Raw genomic sequence first — 25929 nt, forward strand, 5'->3', positions numbered from 1 at the left:
GTGTGGCTTCTGATTGGCTGCAGGAAGCTCCTGAAGCCAATTGGAAGCCCTGCCGGATGTTCAGCTTCCAAAAATAGTTCACAAACCGGAATAGTCACTTCCGGGTTTGTGACGTTCGGGAGCCAAAATGTATGAGAACTAAGCTGTTCCAAAACCAAGGTATGACTGTATTTCTTTACACACACACCCCACTATCCACTTTGTATTCTTTACTCGTAAATAGATTTAAAATACAGATTTACTCACACAAAGGGATGGTCCATATTTAATGGCTAAATGCTGTTTGGTGGTTTCCATACCTCAAACTGATACAGCTCCCCACCCCCGGCCAATCAAATGCTCAGGTTATCATCCTCACTTCCTTGTATGCAAAAGCCATTGTTTGCCTATTTGTATTAAATGTCCAATCATGATTCATGCAAACAAGGTAATGGAGCATCTAAAGGCAAGAGGCAAGGAGAAATGAATTAACCCAAGGCTCAGATGTGAAAAGCCAAATTATGTTTGCCACTGCGTGTGAATCAGTCCAATATGAACACAGCTTGTGTTTTAAGTCTTAGAATTAAAAAATCTTGACAAGAAGTGCTGAAGTTTCCTGGACGTAATGTGCATCTCTCCAGACTTGGACAGATGCAATCCAAGAAAAAGCCAATAAACTATGAGAGAGGTAGATAAAGTCAGGTTAGAAACAGAGAAGCAAAGTTTTAACCACCAAAGTAACACATGGTAGTATGAAGGATAACAATAAATATGCTGGCAGACTAGCAAGCATGTCTGTTGGGAAAACTATCCAGAAGATATCTGGGTATTTGGCAAATAACTTAAGATGTTCTATATTAACTCTTTGGTTTTAAACTGGTTTTATTTCGTTTAAAGCTTATTTTAATATCAGTTTTCAGTATTACACAGTGACCAAGCAGCTTTCTGGAACAGGCAGCAATAGAGTTTATGCTGTGCAGCAGTTTCCTTGGTACATGGGTTTGGTTTTTGCAAAAGACTATTTAAAAAGCTTGTGGGAGAACAGCTCTCTCTTGCTGTAACCACAGCGTTAGCATGGCCAACAGCCAAGATGCTACTCTACTTTCAGCTTTGAACCTTCTAGTTTGATTTAAAACAACAACAACAACAACCATTGACAGCAGCATCTAAATGGGGGTTGTTTTCTTCCCCAAAGCAATGAAGGACTCCCCTGCTTTGTGTGCAGTCAGATTGAAACAATTGAACTCAATCATTTGCCCTTATTGTCCGGCTGCTACAAAGCAGACCTGGAGGGCTAAGAACCATTTAAGCAGTAGAAGGCACTTGACCCTAAGCCATGATAAATCAGTCTGGCCATTTTAACAGGACATCAAGAGGATTTAGTCTTCCTTGACTTCCACATCGCTTTCCTATTTTTAACTCTGGGAACCTGTAATCTAGCCATATGCACCGCCCATCCAGCCCTCATCAGAGGACAAAGTATAAAAATGTGGACGAACAGGCAGCAGAACACCATGACAAACAGAATCAGGTATTTCAGCTAGCTATTTTCGTTACGTTAAGCGTTTTCCATCTTTAGTCAGCGAGGCAGGGAGACTTTTTTTTTCAAACTCTTTGTTTTTTCTGTGGAAACTTTTGCATTTCGTAAGTTCATAAGCAACAATGGATGGGTACCCATTGCAAGTGCAATATTAGGCAAGTTTGGCATTTTCAACATTTTTAGCTTTGTTTATTAGGCACACATACACACAAAAAACTCGCTCAGGCATCAGAAAGTTTCCCAAGGCAAACTTCTGTTGGGTCAAAAGGGTTCCCCACCCTAATGTAGAGAAACAAACATCTGAAGAGAGCTGATATTTTGAACACATCCCTATTTTAACAAGGCGAGAATTTAAGGCTCCTCTAGAACAATGGCCATTTTGCAGCTCTGGGCTGTTAAGGACCTTTCTGACCTTTACTGAAGAAAAACAAGACTAGATTCCAAACAACTGGTAGCACAAAGAAGGAGCCTGTAAGGCTTCTAAATATCAGAATTAAAAACGCATCATATCCATTCGATCGTTCTAGTGTGCAATGCAGCAGCTACAGCATTCCGTTCCCGTTATTGTGATCTAATAATAGAACTGCAAAGCCAACATAATCAAGCAGTCTCCACAGTATTGTGTTTTCTCACTATCCGCATTGCCATCTGAGGGCTATTTAAAGTGCGAGACCAGCAAGTTTGTCTTTCAGCATCTGTTTCTACACAGAAAGCTAGCCTAAATAATAGCTCTGAAATTGCCAGATTTCAGAAAGATTCTGCCAATTCTGAAATAGGCAAAACGTGTCATTGTGCGTAGAGACAAACTGATTTATTGTGGTATGATTTTTCATAGGCCATAACCTACTTAACGATGCACAGGCACGGCTCAGTTGCATTGTTTTAGATCCAACGTTTAAGACACTGTGATAAAAAAATTTAAAATTCAAAAGCATAAATACATCGCCATGAAAAATAAAACGTCAACTTGGCTCATGAGTACAATGTATTCTTTAAATAGAAAAAAATCAGAAGATACCACAAATTAGTCATGGTTAATACAAAAAAGTGCTATAAGTCAAATCTAGAAGTCTGTATGGCTGTAATCATGATCTAGCATGGAAAATATGGTCTAACTTGGGGTGTGTTGGCTGCCACCAAAACCAGAACTTTTCAGTTAAAGAGATGCAATTCTAAATGTCACCATCATGGGGGAATGGAAAATATACAGATCAGCTAAGCATTTAAAAATAGAGCAGATGTGGATACATCTAAAATTTCCTTTGAAAATTACATGCTATTATGGATTTACATTATCAGTTGAATAAGAATTAGGAAGGATTCGGTTAGCCTGCCCACAGTCAAGTTAATGGGGAATGGCCATAGCTCGGTGATAGAGGGGTATTAAAAAAACTTTCAAAGCTTTCAGCTACCTTTCAATCATATTATCTCTTGTAAAGACACTAAATACAACACAATAGAGTCTGGGTGTGACACTATCTATGATACAATATTAAAGGCATTCTCAAAGTCTCTGGTATTCTTGCTGTCCTGACATGGCCTGCAGTGAGTCTTATAAACAAGCTGCTGAAGAAAACCTGCTTGCAATAAAATTATATATAGTTTTTATTGAAAGGAAAAAGTCAATACCAGCTCTTCAATCACCTTTTACCTAAACCAAATTCACTTGGACCTCTGACCTCACAGGGGATAATTGTATCAGTATATAAGATCTGACAATGATTCAGTATACACGAACAATCACACATTCACCTTTTTGCTAAAAACAACAGCAATTAAGGAGCTTACAAGCCACTTAGCTTTGGGTTTACTGGTCTACACTGAAGGCTGTAAATTAATGTTGAAATTTGCATAATCCTTTTTAGCTGGCTCCCCTACCAGGTTTATAACTAAGCACAGTGAGGAGATACCCCCCACCATTTCTGTTTCTTCTTTCCATCATAAAATATTTTACATGCAAAAATGTGAAGTTACAATCCAAATCACAATTGCCAAGTGGAGTGGCATGTAATGTCAAATACAAAGCCAAAAAAATCACTAAAGTATTCTATACAATAAATCAAATGCAAATGGTACTATGGCAATGATTTTATTTGGAGACTTATCTCCCAAGATAGGTTGTCACTGCTGCTTTTGAAATGCTTGAAAAAAGAAGAAGAAGAAATCTGCACGGAAGCAGTTTATTTTAAGCCACTCAAACATGTCAGGAACTCTTTGAAAAGCAACCAGCGCAGTAAAACTGGTTGGACATGCTGCAGCTCTGCAACACCTTTGAAACGCTCATCACATCTTCAGGGCTGGGCATACTCTGTACCAAGAAAATTCCAATTCATGGAGGAAATCCATCTACATACAATTAAGGCTACAGCTCTGCACACTTACGAGGGAGTAAGTCCTACTGAACTTCGCAAGGAGGACTTCTGAGTAAACATAAACAAGACTGTGCAGTAAAAGTCAGTAATTCAGATTTGTGCATTGGCCCAGTCTGGATTTCTGCAGAAGGCTCTGGCAAGGACTGGGTATCAATCAATGAGACATGGCTACTGGGAACAGTACTGACATAGCAAAAACTCAGAATGTTGCATTTTTTATTTCTGAAGTTGAGGTGAATCCACCCAACAAAAAAATGGCAGTACCTCTAAAACAACAAGCATGTTTCCATAATTTTGATCTTCAATATACTACATCTAGAAATTCTGACATCCAGGAATACTAAAAAGATAGAAGGTGTCACTGGTAACATACACATGCTTGAACAACTGGATCTCCTTTCTTAATTCTTCCTTAGCTGTAAGCACCACCCACAAAGCTCCCTTGACCTTGACAACAGGGCAGTTTCTCCCACCATTTCATGGGCAGGAGTCTTTTTCACAGAGATGCCAAGTGTGGGGATTATTTCAAGGTGGATGAAATTTTCAAGTACAAAAATTCTGAACACTAAATGAAAGTTCTCCAGAGCAGCTATAGCTATTCTGCCTTAAAAAGAGAGAGAGAAAGCAACCGCCAGTGGTATTTGGGGTTTATAAAGGTTAAGCTATCTAGGATACCTCCAGATTGGTTTTCTATCCAAGTGTATCTGGCAGAGATTTGGCAGGAAGAGTCTCACTGAGGTGAGACTTGTAACAATTTTTTAAAGTATTCCTGCTGAAATGCAGACCATACAGTAATAAGAGAGCCTAGCTGAATGTATCTAGGGCTGGCTCCAGAGTTCCCACTTCAAAATGTTCTGCCTTTATGCAAGCATTTGGGGGGGGGGGTTAAATTGGAGCGGGCCAATTTTGAAAGCAACTCAAAGAAAAAGCTGAGTTAGCCTATTCTGAGCTGTATGTACACAACAAAGAAACATCCCAAGTAATTAAAGAAGGGTTCTTTCGAGCCAATAAACAAAATACTGTGTGATCAAAAGTAAGAGTCCTATCAGTACTTCTACAGGACTGCAACACCACTGTCCTTTAGTGTGGTCAGTATGTCAGAGGGCAATACTCAGTTTTACAATAGGTACAACATTCAGTTGAGGATTAGGGAAAAAGGGAGTGTTCAGTTGCTGAGTTGATGGACCCAAGCCAGCAACTATCATTTTGTAATTTATATAGAGCTCAAATTACAGGCATAAATCTAGGTATTTGGATTTTGTTAACCATCTAAATGCTAGTTCTGTCCTGAGGTTTAAAACCTCTGCCCTGTTTGATTACATCTTAGTAAGAGCTATGTAGTCGCAAACAAAACTATGATACATAGAAAATGAAGGTCTGTAAAGTAACTAAGCACCAAACCCAATAATTACTTATTACTTATGGCTCTCACCTCCTATCCCAATCCATCACTTCTCAGAGTTATGTGTAAATTGCCTTTGGATCACTTCACTTCTTTGAACAAGGAAAGGAAAGGAGAGTGCCTGAGTGTTTCATCATAGATTAGTAGTGTAAGGTTGCAGTGGCTGCTTGCAAACAAAGCCTCTTATAACCTGCATTTGTCAAGAATGGGCACAAAATCAAAGTCCCTCTGGCTGATCAGCTTTCTACCAATGCAAACTTGCACCAGTAAAATGAAGAGAGGGGAATGGGAGCACAGAATAAATGTTCCCAGAAATATCCCTAGCAAGAAGGCAAGGAATCAAGACTTCCTATTGAACCCCCTCTTCTGCTTGTTCTAACAGCAATAACCCTTATGTCCACATTACCATCTAAAGCAAGCCTTCAAGTCTGGTTTAACAAGTGCACTCCAACAAATAAAGAGCACTTTAAATAAAAAGGACACAATATAAACTCTCAAGTAGTTTGCTCTTGTTGACATGTCTTGCCTATTCTGCTTTCAGGAAGGAGTTTGAATTTGACAAAACTTCTTTCCCCAGTTCAAGTGAAAAGCTGCACAAACAAGTCCACACCTCTATAACAAGACCAAGGTAAACATCATTTCCAGGCAACGTGACACCTGATCTCTTCACCCCATTATTTATTGTTTTGTGAGAAGTTTTTTGGACAACACAGAGTATTACCTACATGCCAATGGCATCCTGCTGCATCTGTGCACCCTAGACCTTCCCTGCTAGGTCCAGTATACACCTCCACCTGCCTGTTCAATAGTCAGTCTTCAAGTCAGTTGACCAATTGCCAACGTGTGATGCTTGCCTCCTACCCCACAATATGCCCAAACTCTGCCCATTCATCTTGGTCCCTTCAGCTATAACTCCGTTTCACGCTCTGATCATCTTCGCCTCCACTACTGAAACCTTATTTTCTCTGGCCTTCCACTTTTATTATCCACTTCTGAGCCCAACAAAAAACTCCTTAGGTGGAATTACCGTATTTTTCGCCCTATAGGGCGCACCGGCCCATAGGGCGCACCTAGTTTTCGGGGGGGAAATCAAGGAAAAAATATGATTCCCCCCACCCCGCAGCTCTGGGAGCAGCGGACAGGGAATTCCCCTACCTCATAGAAAAGCCCGCAGAAGCCGCACACCCTTTAAAGAGCATGCGGCTCCTGCGGGCTTTTCGACCCAGCTTGTGGGGCTGGTGATGGGGGGAAGCGCTGCTTTCCCCCACCGCCAGCCTCAAAGAGCAGACTCCTCTGGCTTCAGCGAAAGCAACGCGAAGCCTCCGGAGCGCAGGCTTCCTAGGCTTCGCGTTGCTATCGCTGAAGCCAAGAAGCCTGCATTCGTCCCATAGGACGCACACACATTTCCCCTTCATTTTTGGAGGGGAAAAAGTGTGTCCTATAGGGCGAAAAATACGGTAAATGCTTTGCTATTATAAACGTTCCACCTGCACTAACGTGGATTGCCAGAGGGAACAATCCTCCCGCTCCTCCTGCTGCACATTGCTCTTGGGGTTCTCCCAGACCCTACCAAGCCAATTTTGGGGATGTGAGGGGACAATTGGAATTCCTTGTGCAGGGCTTCTGCTGATGGTGTGTGTTAGATGAATCCCGTCCCAATCTTTCCATTGCATAACCATAAACCCGGCTTCTATGCCCATCCTGCAACTTCTGCTCCTCCATCTCCACAACCCTCACCCAACCCAAGGTCTCCTGCACCCATTTCCCCTTACTGCTCCCTACACATAGAACCACCTCCATAAACAAATACTTGGAACAGCTTCTCCTCTCCCCATTGTATTCTTCTTACAAATCCACCATTTGAAATGCTGAAGTGTTTTATTAAAGCTGAAGGTTATTTGTTGGGTTTGTGGACACGATAAAAGAAAACTAAATTTCTCTTGCTTCAGATTCCCTTTGAATTGATAAAAGTCTAATCTATTCAATGCAGTTGGGGGAGAGCCTATAAAGTGAACATGTCACAGATTTTATAGTCTTAGCAGATATATTTTCTTGGCAGACTGCGGCTAAAAAAATTTAAGTCACACATTTGATATCTAGGGCTTTCACCCACTTATCTTTTGCTAGTATTAAAATTCACTTAAGCTTTTATCTTTTCTAAACCTTTGAGGGGGATTGTCTTCATAGCTTTGTTCTCACAGGTGCAAAAGGAACATTTATACAGGAAAGTTTTTTAAAATTTGCACACTACTCGAACGGGGAATAAAAGTTTTATTATTAGTTAAACACATACAACCAGATTCACACAGACATCTGTGTGAATTATTGGCAAACCTATCCTAAACTTGTTTTGCTATTAGTCCTGGTTTAAGAGAAATGAGAGCTCAGTCCAACCTGAGGTGTCAGATAACCAACTTGCTAGTACCAGCATGCCCTGGGGAGAAAACCTGCTAACAGAAAAACAAACATCTGAATTAACTTAAGTGTTTGATCACAAACCAAGTTTGAACAAGATATAATTTATTCAAGGGATTTTATGTAATTGATGCTCCTCTCACAGCAGTTTACCCAACTTTCACATGCACTTTCTTATTTCAATTCAATCTGAATGGGCTTGTGCTTGGGTATTCAAATACCACACCAAATATCCGGATTACTGGTATATCGAAGTGTGACAGATAGCATTATGTTGAGGGTGGGGGGGATTTACACAAATTAAAGATTACTAGAAGAGAAACTTTTTGTTGTTGTTTGGTGTGATTTTATTACTTCTACAAATAAAGCAGAACACCACCACTCTGTTCCCATGATTCATCACACTGTGTGTTTACAATAAGAACATAATGCCAAAACTCCTCTGTATATTTCTGTATTGATTTAATGATACAAATTTTCCCCTTTTCTTATTCCCCGTGCTCCTTAAAATACTTGGAAGTAAGGTGCTTTGTTGTCGTTTTATGTTATTGTCTCACAGTATTTTTAATCACTTTATATTTGAAAAATCAAAGAAAACCACACGAAAGAAAATTACTGAACTCAATGCATAAGGACAACAACTCTACAGTGGTACCTTGGGTTAAGAACTTAATTCGTTCTGGAGGTCCGTTCTTAACCTGAAACCATTCTTAACCTGAGGTACCACTTTAGCTAAAGGGGCCTCCTGCTGCTGTCGCCATGCCGCCACCGCCGCACAATTTCTGTTCTCATCCTGAAGCAAAGTTCTTAACCCAAGGTACTATTTCTGAGTTAGCGAAGTCTGTAACCTGAAGCGTCTGTAACCTGAGGTACCACTGTATTTTGATGTGCAACCAAATGCAGAGGTCGCCCATCCACACTGCATTACGTTCAATGTCCTTCACATAAAGAGTCCCCATCTACTTTTTGCCTAACAAGTAACCTAAATGTGTGTCTACCTTGGGGGGGGGGGGGGGAATCTTCCTGAAGGCATAGCACAGAAGGGAGATTCCCTGTCATGTCTGAGGGAATAGTGATTTCTGTTTTGTTTGACCTGAAGGGAATATTACAAGCAGAGGAATATTAAAAACTGAATCCAACCAATACTCTGTGCTACACATGAAGCCCAAGACCTTGGTTTTTTCCCCAAGTACCATTCTGAAATGGTAACTGGGAATACTCATCCTGTAGCCACTATACTTACAAAATGGTGCTTGAAAGGGATACACAGAGGCAAAAAAAGAAAGAAGTAGTCTCTCTCTGCAAGTAATACAAGTAAGCACATTCTTGGTAATTGCTCCTCTGCTATGGAGCTCCAACACCTGAGGCATTCATTCAGACCTGAGCTTTGGTATCATTCCCAAATGACAAACTTTTACACTTGGGTCATGATAAGGTAGTCTTAAGGAAAATTTTACTGTACGGGTATCTATGTTACTAGGATTTTTTAAAAAGTACTTAAAGATAAAGCTTAATGATACATTCAAGCTGCAATTCTACATATATTTACCTGTGTGTAAGTCCAATTAAACTCAATGGGGCTTACTTCCAAATACAGTGGTACCTCAGTTTATGAACTTAACCCGTTCCAGAAGTCCGTTCTTAAACCGAAACCGTTCTTAAACTGAAGCGTGCTTTCCCTAATGAGGCCTCCCGCCGCCGGTGCCCTTCCACCGTTCGAATTCCGTTCTTAGACCGAGGTAAAGTTTGCAAACCGGGACGCTACTTCCAGTTTTGCAGAGTTCATAAACCAAATCCTTCGTAAACAGGGCTGTTCTTAAACCGAGGTACCACTGTAGACTTGAATATGATAGTGCTGCATAAATCCTTCAACCACTCATCAAAACCTGGGAAGAAAAAATTGCTTACTTATCTTTTCTTCAAAGCTGAATGAGCAGAACAGAATACAATTTAAACAACATATTCTCAGCACAAAAAGAGGAAACTGTTTTTTCAGAACTTCCTCTGACGTAAAAGGCTATCTGGGTGATTAATGAAGTTGCATAACTGACATAATGCAATACATAAAGTTTTACTGTGGGATGCAGAGCATAATTTCGGACAGGAATACATTTTAAAATGTTGTGTAATTAATATATATTGCTCCTTCGTGACTACATACAGTGATCCTCCATACATCATTCAAATACCTGTGTAAGCAGTTCTGAGACTGTTCAGGTTTTCTCCTCAAAGACATTTCACTTCCACAGGTCTGAGAGAGTGCTGGCTTGGGGACCTACAGGCAAGAATAACTTCGTAGTAATCCCTACACGCAGAATGAAAACAGAAGCCAAAACGGAGGCTGTCACACCCAACATGTGCCATGAGTGAGTGAGGGACTGTAGTGCATTGACAGAGCACCTGCTTGGCATGCAGAAGGTCTGAGGTTCATTCCCTGGCATCAATAAAGGATCAAGTAGCAGGCAATGTGAAAGACCTCGACCTGTGGGCCCTGGACAGCTGCTGCCAGTCAAAGCAGAAAATACAAGACAAGAAGTCTGCCCTAGTATAAAGAAGCTTCCTGTGTTCCTGTGACAGTGACCCAGCTATGGTGTTGAATTTAGTGGAACTGGAGTATGCAGCACCCAAATAATAAAGTCCATGGTTAAAATGTGCTTTTAAAGAATTGGGTTTTTTAGGAAAAAATGGTTCTTATATGAAGACTAATAAATTATCTTCCTCACAACACTACTCCTTTATTGTAGAAATTGAGAATGCACACTGAAGACAGTTTTTTTTTTTAAAGATACAAGCAATTGTGCTTATGCTTGTGTTTCTTTACATAAATCAAACTGCTTGTTTTTAGAAAGGAACCACTGAAGCAGCAGCAGCAGAAAAAGGAGGAGGCAGTTTCCTCATATACCAGAAAGCCCTTTGTCTATTCAGAGATGGATTTATTTTTACCACTTGTCAAAGAGTCCAAGTCATTCTGAAAGCACCATTTAACCTTCTCACAAGAAACAACATGGGTCAAGTTGGTTAAATGCCAAACAGTTAAGAAGATCAGCTGACTTTTCCTACAGACTGATGCAGCATCCCTTGGTGGATTCTTTCTATTTTATATAGCGAACACCTTCTGCATAATGAAAGATCACTTAGGAAACACTCACTTTAAAAATGGAGAGATCCTTCTTCCTCCCACTTCCACTTGACAGAAAGAACTACTAAGGGGATTGCATACATTTTAGCATAACAGAACCCTAAGTAAAACTGGTAAGAGTGCAAATAGTTCAGATGCATTTCTGAATTTCATTTTAGCTAGGCATTGTGGGCAAATCCTTTGCCCAGTGTTTTCTAAAGACTGGAACTTAATCTCAATTCTGATCAATCACTAGTTCTGCCTCCTACTATTGAGGACAGAACCTAAAACACATTGTGACAAAGCCTATAATCTGGATGCAAACAGTCCCAAAATTCAATCCCCAGCATCCTGCAGTTCAAGATCTCTACTTGAAAAACCTATAGAGAAAAACAAGAGCCCAGGAAAGTTGCTGTCAATCTGCTTAGATGTACAGATACTGTGAAAGGCTTCATCCTCCCTCAACTGTCTGAAGAACACATAAGATGTGTGTATCCATCTTTACATGCAAAACTTTTGAGAATGTTTCCTCATAGTAATCCAGGACCACATCTCTGCAGTCACCCTCTGATGGATAATGTGAATATGAGTAACCAGCACTGAGACCTCTCCATATTATCTCAATCATGCAGGGTAATCAAGGACATCTGTATTTCAAGCACACCCCAAAGCTCACTGATGTAATCCTGGAGGAGTGGGACTAAGATGCAAAACAATGCTGTACTTTATGAAGAGCACAAAAGTATGTTACAGGCACTTGCCCACATGCACACCCAGCAGTGTTAATATACTCTGCTCACTTTAAACTGGGGGAGAAGCCAGGCAATACCATATTTACTTGAGTCTAATGCGCCACTGAATCTAATGCACATCTTAATTTTCGCAACATAATTTGGCCAAAAAGGGTGAGCATTAGATTCGAGTAAATACGGTATTATAGCCAAGCTATTTTGGTGTAGGCTAAGGAACCATCTTTCATAAAACAGGAAAGGATCCAAAAAACCTGAAGATCTCAAAATACATCTTGATTTATAAATAAATTGAAATGCTTCAAAAGGCAGCTTCAGATAACAAAACACCAACCAGAATGATTGGCTTAACTTCACATATACACCAAGAAGATTTGAATTGATGGTGACTGACCAGAAATGAGATCTTGGGTTGTAGGAGACAGTTCAATTCTGCAACTATGAAAAGGGCAAACTCCATGCTAGGGATCATTAGGGAAACGGCTGAAAATTAAACTCCCCAATATAATGCTGTTATACAGATCTATGCATGACCACACCTGGAATACAGTATACAATTCTGGTTGCCTCACCTCAAAAAGGGTATTTCAGAGCTGGAAAGAGTTCAGGGGGGGAAAGGCAACCCAAATGTTCAAAGGGCTGGAGCAATTACCCTATGAGAGAAGGTTACATTTGGGACTTTTTAGTTTAGTGAAAAGGTGCGTAAGAGGTAACATAATAAAAGTGTGTAAGATTATGGATGGAGAAAGTAGATAGAGAAAAGTTTTGCCCTGTTTCTCATAACACTAGAATCTGGGGACAATGAAGCTGAATATTGGAGGATTTGGGACAGACAAAATAAAGTACTTATTCATATAGGGCAGGCATGACCAAACTTGGCCCTCCAGCTGTATTGGGACTTCAGTTCCCATCATCCCTGACCACTGGTCCTGTTACCTAGGAAGGATGGGAGTTGTGGTCCCAAAACAGGTGGAGGGCCAAGTTTGGCCATGCCTGATATAGGGCATAGTTAAACTATGGAATTCTCTCCCACAAGGTATAGGAAATGGCATCAGCTTAAGTGGCTTTAAGAGGGGATTAGTGTTATCCTCCATGAATTTGTCTATCAGTGACTACTCACTATGATGCGTATTACAGAATTAGATACTGTATGTGTCTGAATACCAGATATTGGGAATGACAAGCAGGGAGAGTGCTGTTGAGCTCAGGACCTGTTTGCAGGCATCTGGTTGGCCACTGTGAGAACAAAATGCGAAACTAGATGGGCTTTTGGCCTGATCCAGCAGGCTTCTTGCTATGTATACCTAGCCACATACCAATTATTCAATCAGAATAGAGCCACAGCAGCCACGTGCTGAATAGGCCCTCCCTAGCACATATTCACCCATGAAGTCATCCACTTGAGCAGAATAGGGTTGATTCAAATTGAGCAAGTCACGGGTTGCAGAATCCCTGAACGCTACCATACTGAAGCTCCCACAATACTGCCCCATCCTGAACAGACCACACCTGCACAGGTATATAAGCGGGCTTTATAATGAGCTGTAATCATCACCAGTTGGCTCGAGCACCTTCTGACCTGGAGTTTGCATGTTCAAAATCGGGCTCTCTCTGCTGACAGTTAATGGGGACATTAATGTCACCAAGGAATTAGCTAGGTTCCCTTGTGCCCTTGGCAAGGAGCTGTATCAGGGTTCCCCTGTCCTTTCACCCAGCCACCCAGAGCAGCAAGGGAACAGCCCAGGGAATGCAGAGACAGGCGGGTGGGCTCCTAGCCCCTGAATGTCACTGATCATTGCATGTCAATAATATCATCTTGTGCCTTCACCACAAACTGTCCAACATGAATGCCTCTCCAGCTCTAGAAAATCAGGCACTCCACTTTGGGAAATCTAACATACAGGAACACATCCACTACAAGTGTTCTGTCATTACGAACACAACATGTACCACTAGCCCAGGCCAAAGACAAAAGTCCTAGCCTTTCTTCCACAACTAGAAGCATCCTACTAGTAGGCCCGAGCTTACACTATGAGAAAGGTATGAAAACAAGTACTCATGCCCTTTCGAAATTCAACCCCACTGGGAAAAGTGAGTGCACTTTTTCATTCGCAGCAGAGTTAAGTTTCCATCCAAACATCCATCCTATATCCTGTGGCCTTTGTAATGCTTTAGTTGTCCTTTCCTTTATACAGTCAAAGAGCCTTTCCCCTCCCACTCCAGATGTACAGTATTTGACTTTAAAAGAAGCACAAAAACCCAAGTCTTTTGTTCATATTATAGCTTCTTCCTGCAGTCCTCTGGAGTCAGCCCTATTGAGACATTACATGGATAATAGCAGGCTGATTGCACAAAAGCAGACCAAAAAGGCGGGGGAAATTACAGGAAGCACACTGACTTTGAAGGCTGATTGGGGAAACAGGCCCCCTTTTTGCCAACTTAAGAATAATTACGATTGAGAGGGGGAAAATGAATATTTTGTTAAAAATGAACATGAAGGCGGGGCTAAAGTCTGCATTTCAAAACCATTTGTGGTTCATGAGGAATAGGGACTTGCTAAACACAGGAAGTGTTTGGGAGGAGGGAAGAGGAGAGGAAGGCCAGAAGAAATCTGCTGAAAAGTACAAGGAATCTAACTTCAAAGGATAAACACCCAAGCCAGGTAACTACTGAGAGGCTGCTGAACACATGACCTGGAGGGAAATGAAAAAATAAGGAAAGATTTTACAACTGAATATGGTGGCAACCCACTCCTAATCAGTTAAACCATGACCTTTAATAATGGCTTCATTGTAGGTCTCTGATAACAAACAACAGCAGGACAACTAAAGCATGACAGCTAGGGAGAAAGTTAATCACTAAATATGAACACAGGATTAAAACTGTCATGTGACTTATGCAACCTTCTCCCACCCCAGATCTTGTGACATAAGATGTAAAGAGCCTCTATCAGCCAGTATGTGCTTGGATCCTATTCACTCAGGTTGACAGTTTTTAACCTAGCTACAAACACTGGTTTAAAACAGGAACGGGAAACTTGGTGCCATCCAGATGTACAGTGGTAACTCGGAAGTTGAACGGAATCCATTCTGGAAGTCCGTCCAACTTCCAAAACATTTGGCAACCAAGGTGCGGCTTCCGATTGGCTGCAGGAAGCTCCTGCAGCCAATCGGAAGCCACGTAAGCCACGTTGGACATTCGGGTTCCAAAGAACGTTCGCAAACCAGAACACTCACTTCCGGGTTTGCGGCATTCGGGAGCCAGAATGTTTGAGTCGTAAGGCATTCGTCAGCCAAAGTACGATTGTATTTAGAGAAAAACTCCCAACTTCACGGACAATTTGCAATGCTGGTTGAGGCTGACAGGAGATGGAGTCTTAACTTATATCAGGGTCCCTTCCAACTCTACAATTCTATGATCTGGGGAGCCACATGTTCCCCATCCCTGGTTTAACAGATAAGATTAGCCTTAGGTAATCAGCCTATACAACTAACTTCTCTTCCAATTCAGTTGACGCCAGTTCTACCATATCACACCTCTTTTTTCAAGATTTGAAAGTCAAAGCCACCTTTAACTTTCTAGGAAGGTAGAGGAGGTTCCAGGCTACCCATGATCAACTACTTTGCAGCACTCTGAACTGACACATACCCATTGGAAGAACTAACATGCTCCTATCAAAATTTAGGATGGGGGCTGTAAAAGAGGAAGACGTGATTAGGAGACCATCACTTTTTATTATTTATTTTATTTTCTAAAATGTGTTCACCGCTTGATTGTACAAATATATACCTCAAAATAGTTTACAAAAAATAAAACAGGAAAACCAAGGAAAAAATCACAACCATACTTTAAAAACTACAAAAGTTAAATTACTACAGCAGCTTAAAATTACCTTAACTTTCAAAGCATCGGGGAAGGCTTGCCTAAACATTTTAGCAGGCCCCAAAAGGAATATAGTGAAAGCACTTGCTTGATATCAATAGGCAGGGAGTTCCAAAGTGTAGGTGCTGCTACACTAAACAATAGAGTTCTTACAAATGCAGAATAGGTCTTATGTGGAACTGGGAATAGTGCCAATTGAAGCGGTCAGGTGGGTACATACATGTGGGGTAAGGTGATCTTGGGGGTAAACTGGTCCCAAGTCGTTAAGGGCTTTATATACCAATAGTAACACATTGAACCTGGCCTGGTTTAACTGCTATAACATCACTGAGTCTATCTCAAATGGAGAGGTAAATTAAATGAGACCAACTCAGTCACCAAGAGTCGATCACCCAGTTTCTAGGAGATGAGAGCCAACGAGTTTCCTCTTTTATCTTTTGATGACAAGCCCCCTTAAGGCATCAATGATCAGAGGAGAAAATCATAGCAGATGTGGTTTCCCAAAATGCTTTTAAAAGGCAGTACAACTTTACAGCATAGAAGCCAACCAAGGATTTGTAGTTGTTAGGGCCACAATGCTGAAAAACTGTCATTTATTACAGAAAGCCTGCCACTTGCGAGGGGGCTACGTTTCAGGGATTACTTTTAAGGATAACAGGGTACTTCAAAACTATTGGACTACAGAAATGAGAGCATCCTCAAAGCCTTCATAAAAATCTATCTCCACCTGGACAAAGTCCCACTGCAAATTGGTCAGGTGGCACTGTAATATAATTTTATCTTCTCTATCAAGATGGGCAGCAAACATTTGAAACAGCTTGTGCTGCAGAAGATATTAAGTAATAACCTTACAGCCCCATTTGCGCAGGCAACCAGGCTGATAGGCTTGGGTCAACTCCGCTGATGTCCAAGTTGGCAAATAGCAAAATAACTGCAGAGAATTCTTGAGATGAGGGTGAAGAAATTAACTAGATAAACCTTTGGACTTTATCCACACACAAGGGAAGAGAAAAGAATGGGGATGGGGATGTATAGCTGTATTTTTAGAAGACACGCTGGATTTCTGGATGATTCTCTTTTCATACCTTTTCCTCCAAATATTCTAATGTAGCATACGGAGTGCAATGGCACATTGCCCCCATCCCGAATACTGCTGCTTCTGCACACTCCGCAATATTGCTCCATGAGCTACAGGGAGTCCCGGCTGACAAAGCATCAAGGCAAGTTAAACAACAAAGCAACAAGAGGACAAGTAACACCCCCCTTTTTTTAATAAAGCAACTCAGACTAATTATTTAATTAAAGCAGCTCAGACTAATAAGGGCACTGTAAGGTCACTGTGTGCTAGGAGCCAAATCCTGTAATAATGTATAACTCATGAGCTAAGGGGGAGGGAGGAGGCCAGTGGAGAAAGGCTTCACTTGAACCAGGATGCAACCAGATACGGTGGTACCTTGGGTTAAGAACTTAATTCCTTCTGGAGGTCTGTTCTTAACCTGAAACTGTTCTTAACCTGAAGCGCCACTTTAGCTAATGGGACCTCCTGCTGCCGCCACACCACTGGAGCACGATTTCTGTTCTCATCCTGAAGCAAAGTTCTTAACCCGAAGTAATATTTCTGGGTTAGCGGAGTCTGTAACCTGAAGCGTATGTAACCTGAAGCGTATGTAATCCGAGGTACCACTGTAGTTGCTGCTTAAAATTTAAAAGGGTGGCAGAACAACTTTTAAACTGATGGCAGGCAGCAGGAGGAAGTTGATAGGAGCTTATGAGGGAACCAATCTCCCTTCTCCCCTACCTGAATGAAGATGGAAATAAATACGAAAATTTAAATGGAGGTGGTAGAAACTAGGCACTGAAAGCACAGTGGCACAAGATAGCAATTGAGAGGACAAATACAACCCAATGTAATCAAATGTGAGGTGATGCATATATGGACAAAGTATCCTAATTTCACATATACCTCATAGGGTGATGTCTGACCAGCCAACTGGTGCTGACTGACCAGGAGCAAGACCTTTGAGCTCAAAGCCGATAGCTCAGTGCTGAAAACTACAGGTGGGGAATAGTACTGGTGCACTCAGGTCCTGCTTTCGGTCTTCCTAAGGGCACCTGGCTGGCAACTGTGAGAACAAGATGCTGAACTGGATAGGTTTGAAGGCTGATCCAGTAGGCTCTTCTTATGTTCTCAAGTGGGAACCTTGAGTGTGGAAGATCTGTGCATCTATATCAATAGGTGCCTTCTTTTAGATCTTTGTCTCTACATACTGGGTTTTTGTCAACCGGAGAAAGCATTACCAGGGGAGGTGTCAGCAACGTGATCCCATTACCTTCCTCCTACATGCATCGACTGCATGTGTGTCAAAGTTATGAAAGAAGTTTAAATGAAAGAATGCTGCAGACACTTCTGTGCCCAGAGATGAAGTCTTCAGAACTTCAAAAGGATAGGGTAGCCAGCAATTGCCACTTGCTTTATACCATGCCACTGGCTGGCTTCTTCAGCACCAAGCACATTTTCAGCTTTCAAACAACAAACCTAGGAATGGAAAGCCTATTTGTCTCATGACTGCACTGGAACGTACATCGTAAGGTGAAGGGAGACACATTTTTCAACAAGACAGTACAATTGTACAAAAATATAGCTGTTATAGCACATAGTTTGTATCGTGGCAGCCTGTGCATATGAAGTGGGACGTTATGGACTGACCCCTGCCATATAATCCCCTTACTGTAAACATACTGTAAACAAGAACTGATAAAAAGCCCACAGGATGAGGCACACTCTGAAGCGAAGGGGCACATGTATAGATGATGCTTATGTTGAGATCCTACAGCCATTCTGAATTTGCATGCATTGCTGAAAAGGAAGATAGTACTATTTGGAGGTAAACCTTGAAGGACCATACAAAGAAAAAGAATCCCACTGTGAACCTAAGCAATTAAACAATGGAAAACCTCTGCCTTAGAAGCTTTCAATAAACAATACCTAACATTAGAACCCTACTTTAAGAGGAAACATTTTGAGGTCAGGGGTGCAAGGAGAAATGCTAGGGCACACAAGTTTGTTAATTGCCCCTGACAATGCAAGTACTGACATTTTCATTCCTCATTATAAAATTGTGCCAACACTACAGAAATATTTTGATTTATCAAAATATTTGATAAATATTTAATGCTTTAATATTTAATGATAAATATTTGATAAAGCTTTAATGCTTTGACCAAAAAGGGCATTGATTTGTACACTACTGGACAAACTGTTCAGAGATTCAGGATCGTACCATCAATAAAGTTATATTTATCCAGAAGGTTAAAGATAAAATGGTTTCAGAAAAAATAGTATATCTTGTTCTACCATATCAACTCTAATTTTTAGGTAAGAATTGCTACCATTTAATCATAAGCTCAGACATCTGTAAATTGTTAGGTTCCTGTGATTATAATTTGCATGAAAATACATGCCCAAACAGAGATAGGAAAATACCGCTTTTGAATAAATAAGGCAGTGGAATCCTCTAATATGAAAAGAATCTTAAAATTAATACCACTCACTAAATTTCATCACAGTTTTCAATGCTCTTTTTCTAAAGATCAAAATCCTTTCTTGGAAAAAAGTTAAACCTACTTATTCAAGACTTTCTTGCAATTTCTACAGTGAAATGCAAGTTGGTTCAAGTCAACAGGCTCTCTTTTCTCAAGTTCCATTTTTTTACAGTTATAAAATAAATTGTTCAGATCCCAGTTAAGCACTACAAATCAAGAATAGAAGTACCTTAGTGGCATCTGAAGAAAATCGGAACACATGTCACAAATGGGGCATTAGTGACAAGTGATTTGCACTCTTTTGGTTGTTGGGAATACTTAACTTTCCTGGTTCACACACAAGAAACTGTAAGGAGGAAGGCTAGATGCCATTGTTTCTTCATACTCCAGTCCAGACCAACCTTTGTTTGTTGGACTGGGAATATGACATCTGACTCTGATCACTGAGGCCCTGCAACTCTCCTGTCTAGCTTGCACTGCAGGTGGTCCAGGTAGCATATCTGAAGATATGATACCTTGGAGACTATAGAGTTCAACATCTTACCTAACTAAGTTTCCAAGACTATTTCCTCAACATGTCATGGATGTGGAAACTTAGCACCACTAATGCCATCATCCTACCTTCACACCAGGCAGGCAAGTTTCCATTAAGTCTACATGCCCATCACTCTGTGTTCCAAATGGTTGCATTCCATTATGAGAACACCATCGCCCACTCAGAGAAGTATAGTCTATATAATCACACCTTTCAGGGGAGATGGATCCCTTCTAAGGGATTGTTTCTAATTTCCCCAGTATGATGCCCTCCTGCCACAGGCCATGTTCTCCACAAAGCTGAGTAACTATCATCTCAGAAGCGTGACCCATCCATAGTGTTCCTGAAGGAATGCATAGCAGCATACAAAGCAGCCATGTACCAGATCATATAATAGCCCTCATTGTAACCACTTTAGGGAAGTCTGCTCCCCCTCAGTTTCACATTTACATATATATTTGCTTTTGCCTTCTAGCACTGCATAAGAAATGACAAGTTGTCAGCTCATTTTACCTCGTGGCAATTTCTAACCAAGCTCTCCCTCTCTTGTTATCTAGACATACCACAGACTACATACTAGTGTTGTAACATCATGATTCCAGATTTCACTCCCAAACAATTATAAGTCTTGTAAACACAAGATCATTTTACATTCGCTTCTTAAAGAATCTTGTACTTTGCACCCACCCTGCATTACATTTCTACATCTCATACAAAGAATTATTCACTCCCATAAAACTAGTTTCAGATGCCAAATTTCAAGGCCACAAGCGATTATTAAAAGTGACGAAACACACAACACTCTTAATTTTGAGAAGTGGCATTACTAAGCTCAACCCTTTAGGGGTGTGAGATTTCCTTTTGAAAATAAATGAGATTTCTAACCGCAAATTGTCTGTGCTACTAATGCACAAAGTTGCCAGTAACTTACTCTTTATCTGTAAGAATCCTAAGAAGTGAAACTTGAACAAAACTTCTACAGCAGTCCGAAAATAACACGCATGCCTTCAGAGATACTACTTGCAAAGTCAGTTGCTTTGGTTATCATGTTTCAAATAACTAACAAAAGCAACCATTAATTAGCTTTAGCATAGTACTGGTGTTAAATTAACGTTTAATTACATGAGTTTTGTATATATATTTCCAAACTGAAGTGAAATCCAGCAATGAAGCATGTTTTCTTTTATGAAGCATGTTGTGTGTTGTTTCAAAGTTGAACATCTGGAATTGTTTTTTTAAAAATATAGAAAGTTTCAAGAGTAAGCTTTATGCTTAATTTCTATTCAATAAGTCCTCTTTTCACACATGTCTGCTTAAAGCTTTGGGCGTCTGGTTGAATTTAATTATTAAACCATTTCCTTAAACTTCTTGATGCTTGTGCTATTATTGGCTCGTCCAAGAAAAATGTTTGTGCACCATCTATGAGCACAGTGTTCCCCAGACCCCATTCTATATCCTACCATCATCAAGTATGTTTTATCAGGCAGCTGGTAGCAATGAATTACTGTATATCTACATCAGGGCTGGGGGCTTTTGTTGATGGGGGTTTGTTGCCATTGGTTTTTTGTATCTTTATTTTAGATCTTGTGAGTTATGTGGAAATTGTTCAGTTTGGTTGTGTGTTTTTTGATGTTTTGTTTATTGTTTGTGACTACTTTGGTAATGTTGCAATAGTGTACTTTTTCATGTTGTAAGCCTCCTTGAGCATGATCTGAAATATGGAAGGCCAGCATACAAATAAAATTATGTGTGTATGTATGTATTAATGCTCAACATCATTAGCCCAAACTACAGTTTGTTAAACCCTTCTAACTATGGTTGAAAAGTGAATATTTGTAACAATAATTGAATTTCTGCTGCACTAAGCCTCACTTATAAAAGTTTGAAGATGCGTCAAGCAGACTGAATGGGTGACCAAGTTTATCCTGTACACCATTTTCCTCCCCGTTGTATAGATTAATTTGAGCTTTCATAGGAACTTCATTAAATTGCTTAGGTTTGCTGGAAGCTTTCTTCCAGCCCCCCCCCAGCCCCCACAGAAGGTATATTATCCCTGCAATAAAAACATGCCAACATTCAAGAATTTATTCCACCTTTATGGAAATCAATTAAATGGAACAATTCATCAGAATGTGAGGTGGGAAAGAAAGTGTAGCATCCTGGTTCTTTGTCCTTAATCCCAGTGTATCTAGATGCCATTAGGTAAAAAGGTATAGGACCCCTGGACAGTTAAGTCCAATCAAAGGGAACTATGGGGTGCAGTGTTCATCTCACTTCAGGCCGAGGGAGCTGGTGTTTGTTCACAGACAGCTTTCCAGGTCATGTAGCCAGCATGACTAAACTGCTTCTGGTGCAACGGAACACCATGAAGGAAGCCAGAGCGCACAGAAATGCCATTTACCTTCCCACCGCAGCGGTACCTATTTATCTACTTGCACCAGTATGCTTTCAAACTGCTAGGTTGGCAGAAGCTGGGACAGAGCGACAGGAGCTCACCCCTTCGTGCAGATTCGAACTGCCAACCCTCTGATCAGCAAGCCCAAGAGGCTCAGTGGGTTTAGACCACAGCGCCACCTTCCATTAACACAATTAAGCCACAAATAATAGTGGTACTCTTAACATGGGCGTAGACAAGGGGGGCAGGGAGGGGCAACTGTCCCCCCCCAAATCAATAAAACTCAATATAAATACAGAGCTAACTGAAGTTCTGCCCCGCCAACAAAAGGCCTACCCCCCCCAACAAAAATCCTGGCTACATCCATGACTCTTAAGACAGTCCAAGAAGCACCAGCTACAACCATTCATGGAAATCATACCATCACGCATAGCTTGGTGGTATAACAAATACAGGGTTCATTCATTTACACATGGTGATGATTGAGTTTATTGTCTTGGTTATAATGCTAGAACTTCTGTCCCAATTTCTAACATTCCTTTTATGCTGCGTTACCTGTTGTGTGAGAGAACTGTAGCTTTTTGATTGATATAGCAGCATGCCATGCTCAGTTTCATTCATACCAGTGGGCATGGTTTGACACAACAACAGATATAGGACATGTCACCACCCTTTATGCGCATGTGCGCTTCTGTTCCCTCAAGAAAATAGTGGAAAGAACTGTGTGCCAGAAAATTTCATAATGTGAGCAGCAGCGGCATGATCCATAAAAACCATGAGAATGTTTTCTGCGAATGAAACCTCAAGTTCTAGTAGCTTTTTTGAAACTACCTTACTAAACCCTAAACATAAATGCTCTATCAACCATATAATAAAAAAAATCAAGGTGCCCTAGAACCTTAAAATTTGGTCTGGTGACTGAGTTGCCAATCAGGTAATACTATGAAGAGCATTCATGAGCATAAGCAGAGTACTTTGCCCTCATGAGAAGTAGCCACTCATTGGAAGATGTTCAAAGAAGCTTAAACTATGACAGCTCTCAATTACCTGGAAGGAAGCCAGCAAGAACATGATCCCTTCTCTCACTTGTCCACTTAGTTCTATGACTCTTTCCCTTCAAAAAATGTCTGCCAGACTCCTGAGTTTTACACACACACACACTTCACGAGATACTAGAAAATTTGGATTGTTTGATATTAGCAATCACAATATTCTAATAGGGAAGCAATCTCAAGAAAAATGCTGCACCTGAATGGCATGTTGTCTAAGAAATCTAATTCTAAAAGAAGGGGTATAGGTTTCTGAATGACCATGGATTAGTTCAAGTACCTTGGTTTAAGAACAGCTTAGTTTATGAACAACTTGGATTAAGAACGCTGCAAACCCGCAAGTAGGTGTTTTGGTTTGTTAACTTTGCCTTGGAAGCAGAACATGTTCCGCTTCCTGTTGAGTGTGTTCCATTTGTAAATTGAGTCTCCCACTGCTATGGGAAAGGACACCTTGGTTTAATAACGGTTTGGTTTAAGAACGGACTTCTGGAATGGATTAAGTTCGTAAACTAAGGTACAGTGGTGCCTCGCAAGACGAAATTAATTCGTTCCGCGAGTTTTTTCGTCTTGCGGTTTTTTTCGTCTTGCGAAGCACGGTGTCGGAAAAGCTTTGGAAAAGCTTCAAAAATCACCAAAGTCTTCAAAAACCTCAAAAAAGGCTACCACACCGCGTGCTATGAGTTGCTCCTCGAAGTCAAGTCGCAACTGTATTAATGGTTTTAAGAAAAAGGAAACAAACTTGCAAGACGTTTCCGTCTTGCGAAGCAAGCCCATAGGGAAAATCGTCTTGCGAAGCAACTCAAAAAACCAAAAACCCTTTCGTTTTGCGAGTTTTCCGTTTTGTGAGGCATTCGTCTTGCGAGGTACCACTGTACCACTGTAAATTGATGCATCGAAGTATAGAACTACGGTATAAGAAAGTGAAGAATTGCAGGTGGAGGAAACAAACTATCATAGGAAAGTAGCGATTCACTATTCTTCCTGGGGAACCAGCCCATTTGCCCAAGCTCTAGCAAAAAGAAAAGGGAAGGAGAAGTCTGTGTATGTTTGAAAGAGGCAGAGAACAGAGTCAGACTGCTCTCTCCTCTTGCCTTGCATAGGATGGCATTTTAGAAGTGGCTACTCAGGTCCAGGTAATTCCTTGAAATTGCTAGAGCCATGCTAAGAGGAGCTACCAGTCTGTTTTCCATAAAGCAGCATCTCTCATCAGAAGAGATGTAACTATTCCATGCATGTTATTATTTTTATTATTACTACTACTACTATTTATTAACTTTCTATACCACCCTTCATCAGAGGATCACAGGGCGGTTTACAAGATAAAAACACCACCATTTGAGTATTTGTTGTAAAACTTGGCAGTGCTCTCAGACTCTGCTGAAAAGAAATCCTGTTTCTCAAGTTGTGTTCACTATTAAAAATGGTCTTGCCCATAATTTCCAACAGAGCTCAAGAAATAAGGAAAGCACATGGTCAGTGTCCTGTAGACTCAAAACAGAGAGAGGCTATCCAGCAGTTGCAATGATTGGGCCAGGTGTTTTTTTTTTTCCCTCCAGCATCCTACCACCCACCAATAACATTTCCCCCATTGACAATACTCATTCAGTGTTAGAGGATTGCATACATGGAAAGGTTTAATGTGCATGATTTAGTCCCATGTTCAAAATCTGTCATTTTTAATAAGAATTTTAAATATTTTAACAGCAAGGGACAGAGCTTCACTTTAAACCATGCTGAAACAGCAGTGGTTCTCTTAAAAAAGAAAAAGTAACAATACTTTTTAATCAGAGTTCCTATCCAAATGCCAAGCTCTATTTAACACTACAACTGCAAATAGACTGCTAAAATAAGCAGACTTTTCTTTTTTTCTGCATACCTGAAATCCTTTCCCTAAATACAGACCACCATGTAGAATGGAAGCTACAATACTTGAGCAGTAGGTTGAGTCACTAAGAACAGAACAAATGCCTTTTGCATTGTTTCAACAAGCTGGAAGAGGGAACCCTCCCTGCTGTATCCTGAAACAAAGGAAATCCAAGTCTCTACATATATTTGGAAAACTGCATTTTTAAGACCACCTACTCTTCCAGCCCAGACAGCAATTTATTGCTGGATGGATACCATGCTTTTCTGAATCAATGCCTCCTGTTGGCTATTGGAATTCCTAAAACCTTGGTTGCTAGCTTGGCCAAGCAAAAGATTACATTACCATGGGGGGGGGGTGGAGAAGTGAAAGACAAAAATGCTTTCACTGGCTACTGCCTCCAACCCAGGAATCCCAGAACACTTTTATTAAAAAGCCATATTTAGTCCAAGCAGCAGAACCTTTAAAAAAAAGAGAGAGTCTTGCTTTTTGTATGTTAAAACATGGTGAAGACAGTGATCTCTCTCAGATCATATCATATCAAGAGGCCACGAATCCACAATAGCGCTGCAATTACTTAAATGAGAGCAGAAAAGCCCTTGAGCACATGTAGTTCACAATTAGAAGCCAGTTAATTTTCCACAAACTCGAAATCACTCTCTCATGCCATCCTCCACAGACAAGCAGATCAAGGACTTCTCATTAAAATGACTACTTCAAAGTTCCCCTATCAAGAAGCATTGTGTCAGGCTATACACGTGCAGGAATGAGGTCTCACTATAAACACATGTATGAAGTAATGCTGAAAACTCTGCAGACACAAAAGGGTTAGGCAAGCGTCTCCTAACTGTGTCACTCAGGATATGTGAGGATGTGAAACCAAACCCACTTGCCTAATGTCACCAAGGTATTTTTTGCATGGAGCACGCCTATCAAGTTGTTGCCATTGCAAACATGGCACAGCCTTTAATGGACATCTTGCAAAAAGAGCACAGAATCACCAAAACACTTTATCATTGAATCTATGCAGTTTCAATTGAAGGGCACTGCAACCAGCTGCCAGAGGTGTGTAGAACAGGCACACAC

The 25929-nt window shown here is 40.7% G+C and overlaps 1 protein-coding gene across 6 annotated transcripts in view; it reads right to left on the bottom strand.

Moving 5' to 3' along the window:
• SRGAP2 (SLIT-ROBO Rho GTPase activating protein 2) overlaps window positions 1-25929 on the bottom strand; it is a 198845-nt gene that overhangs the window by 169018 nt on the left and 3898 nt on the right. The window lies entirely within an intron of this gene.

Source organism: Podarcis pityusensis, assembly GCF_964106645.2.
Source record: "Podarcis pityusensis genome assembly, chromosome: 6".
Lineage (NCBI taxonomy): Eukaryota > Metazoa > Chordata > Lepidosauria > Squamata > Lacertidae > Podarcis > Podarcis pityusensis.